The sequence below is a fragment of the Nelusetta ayraudi genome, unplaced genomic scaffold, assembly GCF_046127955.1.
Source record: "Nelusetta ayraudi isolate G7.1 ecotype Tasmania unplaced genomic scaffold, CSIRO-AGI_Nayr_v1 ptg000082l, whole genome shotgun sequence".
NCBI lineage: Eukaryota > Metazoa > Chordata > Actinopteri > Tetraodontiformes > Monacanthidae > Nelusetta > Nelusetta ayraudi.
Genome location: NW_027466132.1, coordinates 2,617,143 through 2,630,772, shown reverse-complemented (window position 1 = coordinate 2,630,772; position 13,630 = coordinate 2,617,143).

Here is a 13,630-nt window from a genome sequence, read left to right as displayed (position 1 = left end):
CGCCCCCCCTCACCTCCTCAATATCCCTCCTATATGTTTTACAATGGGTTAGGTTGAGGACAAGCTGATAAGTCGCAGGTGGGCCCACGAAGGGTCCCGTTGAGGAACAAAGGTTGACGCGGGGAGGTTGGGGGAGAACGCACACATTTGTGCAAGAGTTGAGCAAGACGAGTAGCGGGGAGAGTCTTCGACTGCGCGCCGGGTTTGATTTATCTGAAAAGACTTTCTCGAGGCCGTTATGCGGTCGGCGGGTGTAAATAACGGCGTACGTTGTCATTTTGACCTTTTTACCCGAAAATGCGAAACGCTGCCCATCTGATAAAGCAGCCAACGTGCAAGCGACATCCTCCCGTGATGTAAGCAGCGGCCGCCGCCGGCTAACGACGACGCTTCGGGGTCTGGACTCAAGACTTTCCTCCCAAAAAGTACAAAGCAGCGACTGTGCCCGAAAATAAGAGATATGAGTCATGTGAATAGTGTTATAATTCTTTCTTTGGGGGTCGGGGGGGGGGGGTTGTTCTCGTTCCCACTAATTTGTGTTTCGAAAGAGACAGATTGGTCGACTGCCAATTTTCAGACATCACATTTTCTGCACAGACTCCACTGGATTGCCTCGAAAAGGAAAAACTGCAAAGGCAAAATAACTTTCTGGAATTTCTAAATTTCGTTCAATGTCTTCGTAGGCACAGTGGCACAGTGGTTAGCGCTGCCGCCTCACAGCAAGAAAGTTGTGGGTTCGATTTCGGGGCCCGGGCCTGGGACCTTTCTGTGTGGAGTTTGCATGTTCTCCCTGTGTCTGCGTGGGTTCTCTCCGGGTTCTCCGGCTTCCTCCCACACTCCAAAAACATGCACGTGAGGTCAATGGAACACTCTAAATTGTCCGTAGGTGTGCATGTGAGTGTGAATGGTTGTTTGTGTCTATGTGGCCCTGCGATGAACTAGCGACTTGTCCAGGGTGTCACCCTGCCTTCGCCCTAAGACAGCTGGGAAAGGCTCCAGCAGACCCCCGTGACACTGAATCGGAATAAGCGGGTATGGAAGATGAACGAATGAATGTCTTCGTACACTGCTGCTCATCAAGTTGGAATAAAATATTCTTAACTTGCATTTTATGTCGCCAAGCAAATGTAACGGATGATGCATTTACAATAAGGGCGAAACTGAGGAAAACAAAGTCGTTGCAACTTTACGAGTACTTTTATGAGCACTTTGACATAAATTCTAACCGCATACTTTTTTTATTGCTGCTGCAATTCGTGCTCGTTCAAATGCTTTGAAAATGTTTTTTTGAAAGTAAATGTTTGGCCAACTCTGTGAAATGCTCCTGTCAATGGTGAGGAAGTGATTTGCGTCCACATAAATCTGTATGATTTAAAAAAGATTGTGAGATTCCAACGGTTGGCTCGCACATGTTTAACATGCGAGTTGCCCGAAGCTTCGCGTCACCGTCAGGTGAGCGTGCGGGGTCCATGTTTACTGCACAGAAAATTTACACTGCGCAGTACGTTCACACAAGGACATGCGGAAAACGGACGAGCCTATGGGAGAGCTCTGGCTTAACCCAGGTCACCTGGGGCCTCCGGGGGGCTGATGTTAAACAAAGGTGAAATACATACATGCGCGCGTTATCGTAAAACAAGCAGAGGGGCCGTTGGGTAAAAAACTTTCAGAGGAAACGTCGATACATGAGGAACACGTGACGTCTTGGTGGTCCTCGATAACAAGGCCTAATGCGCAGACTCTCATCCTATCGCCTCCAACCAGCCCGACCTCTTACCCCCCCCACCCCCGCCCAGCCGTTTCCTCTATACGCACTCCGATTCCCTGCAGAACCCTCAAAGTCATAGTTGGAAAAAAAATCTAAAATAAAGATTCCACACGCTGTCGAAAAAGAGGCCCAAAACCCACTTTGAGCACAGTAGTTTCAAAACTGTCAGCGCACTTCAGGACATCTGCACTGTGACGAGCGGTGTCCTTTTCAGCCGAGCGGATAATTGAATGCATTAACAAAGAAAGAGGGGGGAAAAAACAGCTTCAAAAAGTGGAGGAGGAGAAGAGCAGCTCGAAATGTGAGTCACCGTCAGGCTGAAGCCGGTTTGATAATTACCAAACAACTTTTTATTCAGCATAAACGGCCGAGGTCGCGTTTGGCCGCCGACAGCTGTGCCCCTGTGTTCTGTGTTTCTCTCCTCACCCGCAGCGAAGTTTCTCATCTATTTAAAAATGTAAGAAAAAAAAAACGAAGCAAAAGAGAAAAAAAAAAAAAAAGCAGCAAGCCACTGGCGAGTTCTCCGCTCCTTTCCTCCTGAGCCTGTAGACGCCGTCTACAGCTGTGTTTACACGGAGCCAAATACCCCAATTAGAATCGGTTTTAAATGTCCGTGACGGAGTAAAAATGCTCCATATCTGATAAACAGGTTTGGTGGCGAGTGGGAGTTTTAAGGGGGGTCAGCGTGTTTCCTCGACAGAAGACTGCATTGCCGAGCTGCAGCTGGCGCGACGGGAGACGCGAGTGCAATTTTTTGCAAATCGGTAATAAATCTGCATGTAATGGTGTGTAAATAATTCTCCATCTGCCTCGTAACAGCGGGAGAAAAAAAAATGTGCGTGCAGACAAAATGCAATAAATGAAGTAAGCAGAAAAACGTGTGTTTTTTTTGGGGGGGGTTTGAAGAAAAGAACGAAATTCAGAAATTCAGTCGAGATTCATTTTGATCGAAAAGTCAAATCAGAAGTGGACGATGAAGGGATACAAAACGTGTTCTGTAAATGTTGCCAATACGAGTTTATGTAATTTGAGAGAAATACAAAAAAAAGCAGAAGGCCCCCGGAGGTGTGAGGCCGCCTTGTGGGGGCGTTGGGGCGGGGGGGCGTTGGGGGTGGGTGGTCTGGCAAAAAGGACACAAGGTTCCAAGAAGAAAAAAGACAAAACAACAACAAACAGGAAAAAAAAAAAAAGACGCCAAAGATGTTTATGCTCAACTCTGACCTTATCTTTCCTCGGCTGACTGTTTGCCGTACTCGTGTGAACCCGGCGTTCCATGCAAGCTCATGAGGACACTGGGCCTTATTGACAAAGAAGCCCTGTGTCCATTTTGGAAGACCACGTGAATCTTTTGTCTCCCCTCGGCGCGTCCTCCAACTCCCGTTTGGCCAACACCTCCTCCTCCTGCTCTTCCTCCTCAACGTCGAAATAAAACATCCGGGGCCCCAATTAATGGCAGCGTATATCAAATTGTCCATTATACATTGTTTAACGCTGTCACCCCGAGTTTAGCCATGAGGCGTTTGTACCATTTTCCCATGCCTGGTCTTCTTCGTTTTAACCTTACGCTCGTGAAAAGAAGCCGTTGGCTACGAGCGCCAACGTTGCTATTCCTCTTCACTTCGTTTTGTTTTGTATGCCAATAAGAATAAGAAAAAGATCACATCATATCAAGCGAGGGCTTGTTGTTGAGAGATAAGGAGAGGGCCTTCGAAAGGATTTGAATTCCACGTGAGTGTGTTTGTGTGTTTCAACATCTACTTTGCATATAGCATCCTCTCCGACAGGTTTTCCTGGTTGTGTGCATTGACCCGATCTGACGATCTCATTAAATGCAGGAATGTTTCCGCATGTGTCAGCGAGTCACAAAATAACCAGGATGGCGAAAGAGCGAAACCACGTGTCTCAGGAGAAGGGCACCTCGGCTCCCTCTCTGCCATCGACGCTTCAGTTGTCGTTCGCAGCCGCGTGTCGGCGTAATGGGCTCTGCATGACACGGCCGGCGGCGGGTTTTTTCAATAAGCAGGGCTCAGACCGCAGGAGTTCGTTGAGCCAGTTTATCCCCCAGGTTTTGCCTCAACAATTTGTTTGCTACGCGTCTCATCGCAGATTATCCGCCGCCGCTCCGGAGGTTCGCAGGTTGATTAACGATTAACGTTCGATCCAATGTGGATCAACAAAAGAGAACGGCGATCGGAACGGCACCTGCGCGTCAGCCTAATTCGGTACTGGATACAGGTACTAGATGAAGAAATAAGTGAAAAAAATCTTTGACATTTGCCAAAGTACAGACCGGGCCCCCAGAATCCAAGATGGCGGCCCATTCATTTCATTCCTGCATTACTTAACAAATTATTTTTGCTGCAGTACCTCGAGTGGCCACCGGGGGAAAGAAGCGGCGCATCGCCAGATTGCCAGTGCGGTATCCAGTTCTTACAATACAACCATGGTATAGACTAGAGGTCGCCGCCGCCGTCATCGTTTCAATCCCGAATCCGGCCGTCGCTAATAGCGTACACTATGTTCCGTCTGGAAGCGGCCAAGCCTGAAGCGGGCGGGCGGCGGGGGTTTAACATGCCAGCGAGGAAAAGAAGGTCACACGCGCCCGACATTTCATTCATACCAGGCCGCTGGACGCTTGCATCGCGTCGCCGCCACCGCCGCGCTATACGTACGCTAACAGGAGGTTAACGTTCCGTGGCCTCCGCCGCCCTACTTAGCATGTTACGCTTCCTCTTGTTCAGGCGTCTCGCTCGGCTGGCCCGGCCCCCGTCGGTTGGGGTGGGGGGTGGGGTCGCGGGGGGACAGGGCGCCGGTCCAGTTTCGCTCCTTACAGAACATGAGAACAACAGGGGTCCAAGCGGAGCTTATTATTCTAATTATCGCCGTTTCTCTGGCAGCGGATAATAAACTCAGATGGCTGATTGGTCGAATTGACCCCGGCGAAAGCGCCTGACTGGTCCCACATACGTTGAGCTCGCTCAGTGAACCTTCATGCGAGTTTGTCCTGATGGAACCTCTGCTTCCTTGGAAATGCGGCCATGCGAGTTTATTCGGCCGTCCACCAATGGCCAGGGCCTCGTTAGGGAAGTGGCACGCAGCTCTATAAATCTCAGGGGGACATCTGAGAGATCCGGGCCTCCATGCTCACGTACACGTCGGGGCAAATCGCCGCGAATGCGAGGGTGCGGAGAGAGAGCAGCCATTTTTGGCGGGGCGCAACCTTTGACCTCAGTGGGTTGTATGAAATTTTCTAATGCGATGTACTTGAAAATGTGCATTAGAAAGGCTTTATGGAAACCCAGCTAATGCGAGGGTGTTTTTTTTTTTTTTTCTTCGTTTTTTCCTTGCTTTGGCAAGATTAGCAAGAGATTAGCAAAAGACTCGGGCACCAAACACCTAGCTAGCACCTAACTAAAGGTGGTGACAAGCAACTGGTATGACCGTTTAAGGACAACACCAACAACAATAACAACAACAATGACAATGACAACAATAATAATAATAATAACGGGAAATTAGAGACAATAGTAAGAACAGTAAAACAATATCAAAAGAGAACATCAAAAGAAAAGCATTAAAATAGTGAAAACAGAAAAAAAAGAAAAAAATCTATAGACAAATCCACTATGCAAATAAAGCAGTGTTTTCCTTTTTAAAGAAATCATTTTAAGCCACTTTTAAAAAACATTTACCGTCTGTTGGGCCCTCAAATGTTGCTGGAGGCTATTCCACAAACCAGGAGCAGCAGAGCAAAAGTCTGAGTGTGCGACTGTGCAGGTCTCCGTCCTACGTAGGCAGAAGTCGGTGGCTGCTTGTGGAGCAGAGTAAGGTGAGACTGGTGAGGTTGGTGCCGTCGGTGAAGGGTTTTAGCCCTGGCACTGAACGGAAACCCCAACCTGGCTAAGCAAACAGTGACAAAGATGTTTTTCTCTGCCGTCTTGGTTTTTCCTTGAGCAAGCAGGTTGAGGGAATAGCTCCTGAAGCTTTCGAGAGAGAAAAAAAAGAAACAAAATGAAATTCCCAGTTGGTGAGCGCTCATCCATTGCCAAGACGATCCACCTGGCGCGTGAGCAGCAAACCAATCAGCTGTTTTTTAAAAAAAAAATAATTCTCTCAGCCAAGAGACCCCGAGGTGGAGTTCTGGAGTTGTTGTGGTGAAACACATCAGGTGCACAGTGACCGGGTTGCCAACTGCCAGAGTTTCAAATAAGTGCCACATCTTGGCTGCGTGGCAGCCCCCCCTCTCTCCCCAATTTCAGGTCTAAATTTCGTGCATCAAACCATGATGAAACCATGTACAGTTATCTTTTAGTCTTTTAGTTGCCAAAGACGGAAGAATCCCATATTTTATGGGACGGTTGGCAACCCTTGTGACAACTTTCTCCAAAAAAAAACGCCAAAGCATTTTCTGCTTGTGATGTGAGCGTGTAATTAAAAGAACAGAGTGTGAGTACATGAGCTCAATTTGATTTTTATCCCTATAATTAGCTGAAAATCACATCTATGATTTACACCCAGACTGTCGTCGGCTAATCGGAGCTAACAACAACAACAACAACAACAACAACAACGACACCGTGTCTTCCATCTGGCCCCCTCCCGACTCGACGCCAGAGCGGATTCAACCGGTGTCGTTCCCACGACGTGCCATACACACTAAATTTCAGGTTGGGTGTCTATTTTTCTGTCGGCCTCGTCTCCTTCTTTCCTTTTAAAAATAACTGAGCAGCGCCACTGATGGAGCGACGGCAGGCCCTTCCCTTCCTTTCATAACCCTTGTTTGTCGATTTGGCTTCAGGGAAAATGCAAAGACAGACGATCAGAGAGAAGGACATCAGAGGCAGAACTCAGATTTGGGGGGAGGGACGGGCTTTTGAAGTGTGGCACAAAGCACGGTGAGATGCAACAATAAGGTCGCGCCCTGCAACGTTCTGGTTCCCAAGCTGAGGTGGCAATGGCACAACTGTGAGGGAAACCAAACCGTAGCCTGCTAGCAAGTTAGCAACTGAATAATCGGCTCCAAATCCTCTGAAAGTTTATTGACTTTAATCTGCACTTTGCTAACCTGCCAACGTTTCCCGACTCTTTTAACGTAACCACGTGGTGAAGAGTCCATAGAAAAACATCTGCGGAGAAAAAAAACAACAACAAAACTCTGGCAAAACTATCCATCTATCACAAACAAACTGACCAATCAGGTGTGTTACCCCATGACGTTAGCTCACCCTGTTGCTAGGCAGCCACTATGTGCTGCTGGTGTGATGGTTTTTTTTTTGTTGTTGTTGTGTTTTGTGTTGTAGTGAAAAACATCTGCTATCTCATAGTAATTCATACCAAAAAGCACTCATAAAAGCCCAACGTCCTGATTTTTTTTTTTTTTTTCATAATTGCTGGTCTGAAGATTTCAGATAAAAACAAACGCACGCTTGTCCAGCACTCACCAAAACTGGTTCCAGAAGAAAACAACATAAAAAAAAACTGCTTTGGAAGCAGTCGAGGAGTGTTAGAAGAGCTTAAGAGATCAACTTGACCTCAAAACACCCCACATCCAAACTGGATTAAACCACGCTTCCATCCAGTCTGCCGTTAGCATTTCTAAATAAAACCAAATAAAAGCATTTTGGCTGAGAGCGCAGAGCAATGAGGCGGCCAGGCTCGACCAGGGTGTGACCCTACCCTCGCCCCCGGGCACAGCTGGGATCGGCAACACGGAGTGCCGGATGAGCGCGGACGGAACGATCGGTGGACGGGTGGATTTCTCAAATTAAGGCGGAATGAATAAAAGTAATTGAGGAAATAGCGATGACAAGCTAACATCGCTGTGAGCTAAGGGGCTTCGCTCAGCCGCCCCGTCGCAGCATCTGCAGTCCAGTTGAAATATTAAACCCACTGCCGCCGCCGCCGCCACCGCCGCGGTTGCTTCACATTCCCACTTTTGGCACCGGCCAACCCCTCTCCCTCCTCCCGCCCCGGACTCTGGGATAAATCCAGCTGACAGTGAGCTTTGAAACGGTTCACGCGAGGGAAGTTTCACGCCCGCTAATCTTCCCGTGCCCGGCCACAAACACGGCGCACGTGCCAGTATCGTTTGTCCCAATCTCGAGCTCAATCTTGAGATCCTCTTGCAGCGCTGTTGTGCCGTTAAAGTGGCGTCACACCGAGCGTCTTGAGCCCTTCCATCCGTTTGCCCTCACGGCCAAAGTTAGGCACAGAAGAGTTCCTGCGCGCAGTTTAACGGCGGTTCCAGCAGGGAGCACTCACACCACTCACCAACCATGTCAGAGTAATTAAGTCACCACCCGGGGGGGTCCGCAGCGATCCACTGTAAACCTTCCTCCCATTGCTAATAAGCATCGCATATGCATTATTTAGCGTCTTCCTCCTCCTCCTCCTCCTCCTCCTCCTCAGCTTCCTTCAGGGGAGCTGTTACATCACGGTACAGAGTGTTTTCCCCGCTGCCTGCGCGCTATGTCGGGGTTGGCTCAGGTGAATTGATTTTCCTGCTGCGATAACTCTTTGCGCGCATCACAGCCGGGGTCACGTCCTCAGACCTGGCTCCGAGGACAGACTTTTAGGTACAACAAACAGAGGGCTTGGGGGAGGGTCACGGGGTGCGGGGGTTTGTGTGTGGGGGCGGGGGGACCGGCAGTGACAAGGAACGAAGGGATACCGTTACAGGAACGAACAAGTCTGAGCGTCCAGAAACGTCGCTGTGCACGTCGCTGTGCACGTCGCTGTGCACGTCGCTGAACTCTTGCCAAGTCATCGAGTCTGGTGAGATGGAAAAAAAAAAAAAAAAGTCCGGCCATTTTCAGCTCTTCTTCTGCGGCTGCGAGCATCACGTCAGCAGACGCTAATAAATCAGTCGGCAGTCAGCGGGGTTTGATGACGTTAGCGGCAGAACGACGTCAGCGCGGCTCGAGAGGTTGATTGTTGGAACGCACTCAAGTTTTGCCGATGGCCAAAGTCGAGGCTGCCGGACTGGTTCTGCCATCTTGAAGCTATCTCCAGTTACCTCAACTCAACCCTTCTACACTGAGATGACTGGACGACTGAGAACCCTGAACTTTTCAGACCAGTCTTCAAACGCTGAGTTTTAAGCAACCGGACTCAAAAGAGCAAAATCTATTAATTTATTTTGCAACCGTTAAAAAAACGTCACTCTTTCGGGATGGAGGCAGAATTTGAATGGCTCTTCATTCTTGGCCTTATCGCACCGACAGCTTTTTAATTTTTTTTCCCCCCTAATATCTTTCCTGCACAACTCTGAGAGGAAGAAAAAAAACACAAACTAAGAAATGATGATTGCCCTGAAAAAAAAAAAGAAAAAAGAAGCCGAGGATGAAGAACGTTTGAAATGAAAAAAAAAAAAATTCAGATTTAAATGAGGTTTTTAACGCAAGCGCGTTGTGAGGCAGCCACTGGCAGGGGGAAGAGAAACTCTCTCACCGCTGCCGTGAGACCACGCAGTTTTATTTTTTTTTTCAGGCCTCCGGTACACTTTCTCGGAGCGGAGAGGAGGAAAGAAAAAAATTCCAATTGGCCTTCATGCGAGGGATTTCCTCCGCAGCGCCATGTGTGCGCAGCGAGGCGAGGTGAGGAAAAGAGAGGTGAGGCGAGGTGAGGCCAGGACACGAGCGAGGCAGTGGCGGGAGGGGTGAAGAGGCTGAGACAGGAAAAGAAAGTTGGAGGAGGAGGAGGAGGAATGAGAGAGAGAGAGAGAGGGCAGGACGGAAAAAGCACAAGGAGGTTTGCTTCGTCAGCAGCCGCGGGGTCCTCGCCAGCTGAGTCATTTTCACCCTCGCCATCCCCCCCTCCCCCTCCGCGGCCCAGAACCCCCCTCCCCCAAGAACCTCCCTGGAACCATTGCATAACACTAGGAAACGACACAGGTGTCTAAATTACAGCAGCTACGGCGTTTAGATTTATTCATAGCTGCCGCTGCTGCCGCCGCCTCGGTCAAAGTTCTACTTCCTGCAGAAGTGGAGAGAGCGGCGCCGGCTTCACTGAGGGTCGGGCTTTGGGTTCAGTAGGTGTACGAGGTTCAGAGGTGACAGATTAATCCTCGGCTGAAGCGGGTTGAGCGGAAGGTCAGGCGGCCGTAATGCAGCGGGCACATCTCTCACGTCCCGTCCCTCAGAAAGGACAGGACGAAGGAAAAAGAGAAAAAAAAAACAGGGCAGCGGATGTTGAAATGTGTGACTGACTCATCCCTCCCTCCTCCTCCCTGCCCCCCCCCCCCCCCCCGAGACTTCACCGTTTCAGAAGTCCTTCTGAAAATGTCTAAAGTCGACGTCTGTGAGTTCACAGGAGGAGGAGGAAGAGGAGGTAGGAAGTAGGACATCGCAAAAGTCTAGCTAGTGTTTTAGCGATTCCGCTCTTAGACAAGAGAGACATGCACTCCTGATCAGGAGCCGCCTCTTTCAGAGAGCTTCCCAAACGGTCTGTGTCGAGTCAGCCTGACCGGCGAGCGGCTCGCGTCATCGACCAGAGCCGATTATCAAAACTGGATTAATCTTTTGTTGCCAAAATACGCCCAAAGATTTGCTCAGCCGCTGCTTGACTGCGCGAGCGGTTCACTGACACGCGGGGAAACAAGTGTGTGTGTGATGAGGAAACTAAAACCAGGCGACAGTCTAAAGGCCAAAGATAAGAAAGAATGCAGGGAAAGACTTGTGTATCCGTGTATATGTAGAAAGAGAGGAGAAAGATATGATAGAGGCTCTGATGATGTTTCACAGAGGGATAAACAAGAAAAATATCATTCAAGGCCAACACAGTGGAAGGTAATGGTGGCCATGTACTCCAACATTATAACAAATAAGTCATCCAAGTGCCCAGAAGAAATCCAATTTTTCCATTTCATTCATATTAGAGAAAATTAGCATGAATCTCTCTCACATTATTTCCCCCGCTGTGAAACTCCAGAGCTGTTACGTGGGTGAGTGGTTGAATGGCAAAAGAATGAAATTTCATTTATGTGAGCACTGAAAGCACACGGTTTGGGATTTTCTGTAGCCCGGTGAACTGACTTCTAGTGAGTCCATTGGAACGACCTTGGCGGTGGCAGAAGTGACCCCTGTGAAATACTGCAGCAGTGTGGAGAGGGCTGCTGATGTGGCACGCGGTTGTAAAGCTTAACGGTTTTTCTCCCAAAACACGCTCATTAATCTTGACCTCACGCTGACCATTGACTCTGTAAATACACCTGTCCTTAACGGTGCGTCATTTCTTCCCTCTGGTGTTATTATTTCAATGCGAACATGACAAATTTTTTAGTCCTCTCCTCCTCCGTCTGATGGGAGTCGATACCGGCAGACCGGGCCAATCCAAATAAAGTGCTTGGCTATAACACTTGTTAGCCAATGTGCTGTAGTACTGAGGGTATTTCTGAGCAGAGCAGGGCGGGTTGTGCGTCACTTTGGCCGACAAATAAACAAATTGTTCAGCACACCGTGGCCCCAGGACTGCTTTGCCTCACGGCCACAACAGGGGGGAAAACCAAAACCTTGCAACAGTAACCTACCAGGTTAATCTCAGTCGACGCTCCTTGTGTAACTCTCACGCTTTGAGGCGCTCTACGTATGCCACGTGCATTGTGCCACCCGTGTCATCTGATAACCACGGAACGGCTTCCCGCCATTCACAGATTAGAGACGTGTGTGTGTCCCAGGGTGCAGTACCTCAATGCAACAATGGAAGGAGACAGAGAGCTCGATATCCGACGAGACGGAGGGGGGCCTGAAAGCAGCGCAACCGCTAGCTGTTTCGAGAGGCCCCCACGACTTGTTGTAGCCACGACAATGCCGCTTTGTGGGTCGGATCTACTCGTAAACGGCTCGGGCCCTTTAAAAAGGTCAGACGGGGTTTGTTTTACTCGTATTATTCTTTTTTTCCCCCTTAATTGCTTCTTTATGGTCTTCGTCATTTTAGCCAAGAGTTCCCAACCGTCCCTTAAAATACAGAACTGTCCCGTATGTGACAATGAAATGCTGCGTCCCATTTTGAATCGATACGGGACGGAGTTTGTCGCGTATTTCTAAGCTGTTTTGAACGTAACATAGAGTTTTACGTACAAAACCGTAATCTACGTAGCTGCAGGCAATACCATTGCGCAACTCATTCACAACAACTGCGTACTGGCTGCGTAGCTTGCATAGGGTATGCTGTGAATCAGGATCGCTTGTTATTTTCAGCTATATTTATTTAACTCCTTTAAAAAAAGAGCCTTACAACCTGCACTTTTTTTGATTGTTGTGTAAAAATATGTTCAATTGAAAGATTTCAATACAATTTGAACATTCACCTTATTTCCAATGTCTATTGGGAACAAAGCAGTTCAAACTATGTGAACCATAAACTTTTTTGAAACCCTATTTTAAGTTATGATTGACCACTACTGGCGAGCCACTGGCCTGCGATAGTCATGGCCCCGGGCACTGCTGGAGGCCTCCTATATTTTTCTGATTGAAAGGTGGCAACACTATGTTAGCAGCCGGTCAGCGTTCACCTTGCATAGTACAACTTTCATTTCAAGCCTGTGGTGGACGAAAAAAGGGAATTTATTGGGTTAACTTTAGTAACAGGGATGGTACACACTTTTTTGAAGCTACCGTGTCCTTGATTCGTGTAACCCATTGCAGTTTCAGATTTCAACACTGTGTTTGGGAAATTTTTGAGTCACGAATATTCCTCAAATAAAAGTTGACTAATCGGGTCTCTCCATGGATGAAGAGGCAGGACGTACAAGAAGAAGCTGCTACAAGTGGTAGGCTGGAGATGTCACCCGGTCGTAAACCTGATTGATCCTCGTAAAGTAAAGGTCAACTGTTCTGGATGGAAATGTCCCATCTTGAGAAATGTGCACAGAGCTGTTGCACCACAGAGTTCTTCATGTCCCAGTTGGATACAGACGCTAACCGCGACTAGCTACTACTTCAGCTGCTGCTGCTGCTGCTGCTGCTGCTGCTGCTGCTGCTGCTATCTGGTTTATTGGAGCATGTGCACAAACATAAACATGGGGTTAAACCCAAGTGACCGGAACTGGAAATGGAACTGGAAGAGGCTAAAAATAAACAACACAGCTCAAAAACATCTTGTGCAACAACTTGTGCCTCAAACGTCTCCAGGATTGGTCAAGTCCCCACCGCCCCCTCCGCTCCCTCCCTCCCTCCTCCGAGCGCTCTGACTCAGTCGCTGGCAGGCGCCACGGAACGCTGACACCTGTTCGGCGGCCACTCTTTCACAAACCGCCACAGGTTGATGAGGTACCGGCTGAGCTTCTACGGAGAAAAAACGAAATACCGGTTCAGCATTCAGGGTTATGCAATCGTGCTGCGACAAAAGACAGTGTGTCCTCACTGGCCAGAAGCAATGTCTGTGGAAGCAGACACACACTGTCACATTCCAGGTGTGTGTGTGTGTGTGTGTGTGTGTATTTTCACGCACTGTGCTGACACATGACCTGACAGGCTGGCAGTCAGTCAAAGCAGAAAACCTTGAGTTTCCAGAAGGCCTCGACTCAGGTGACCTTTAACATTCGCGTCAACCTTTCTGTCTGCGCTTCTTTGACGGCTTGACTTTTCAGTCTGCGTTGTTTCAGCATTGACAGACAGTTACACCACCCCACCCACACAACAATTTGCATGTTCTGTCATATTCAAGTCTTGAACATGAAAAGGGCTGTGATGCAAGTAACACGTGTGTGAGTGATAATGGCATGATAAGGTTTCCTCGAGAAAAATCGACTAAAACATGTTGACAACTTATTTTGGATACCTATAAAAGTTATTCAGTCAATATACAAGTATGCACATACATATATACAGATATATGTAGAACTTTTGATTTGATCATTTCCTT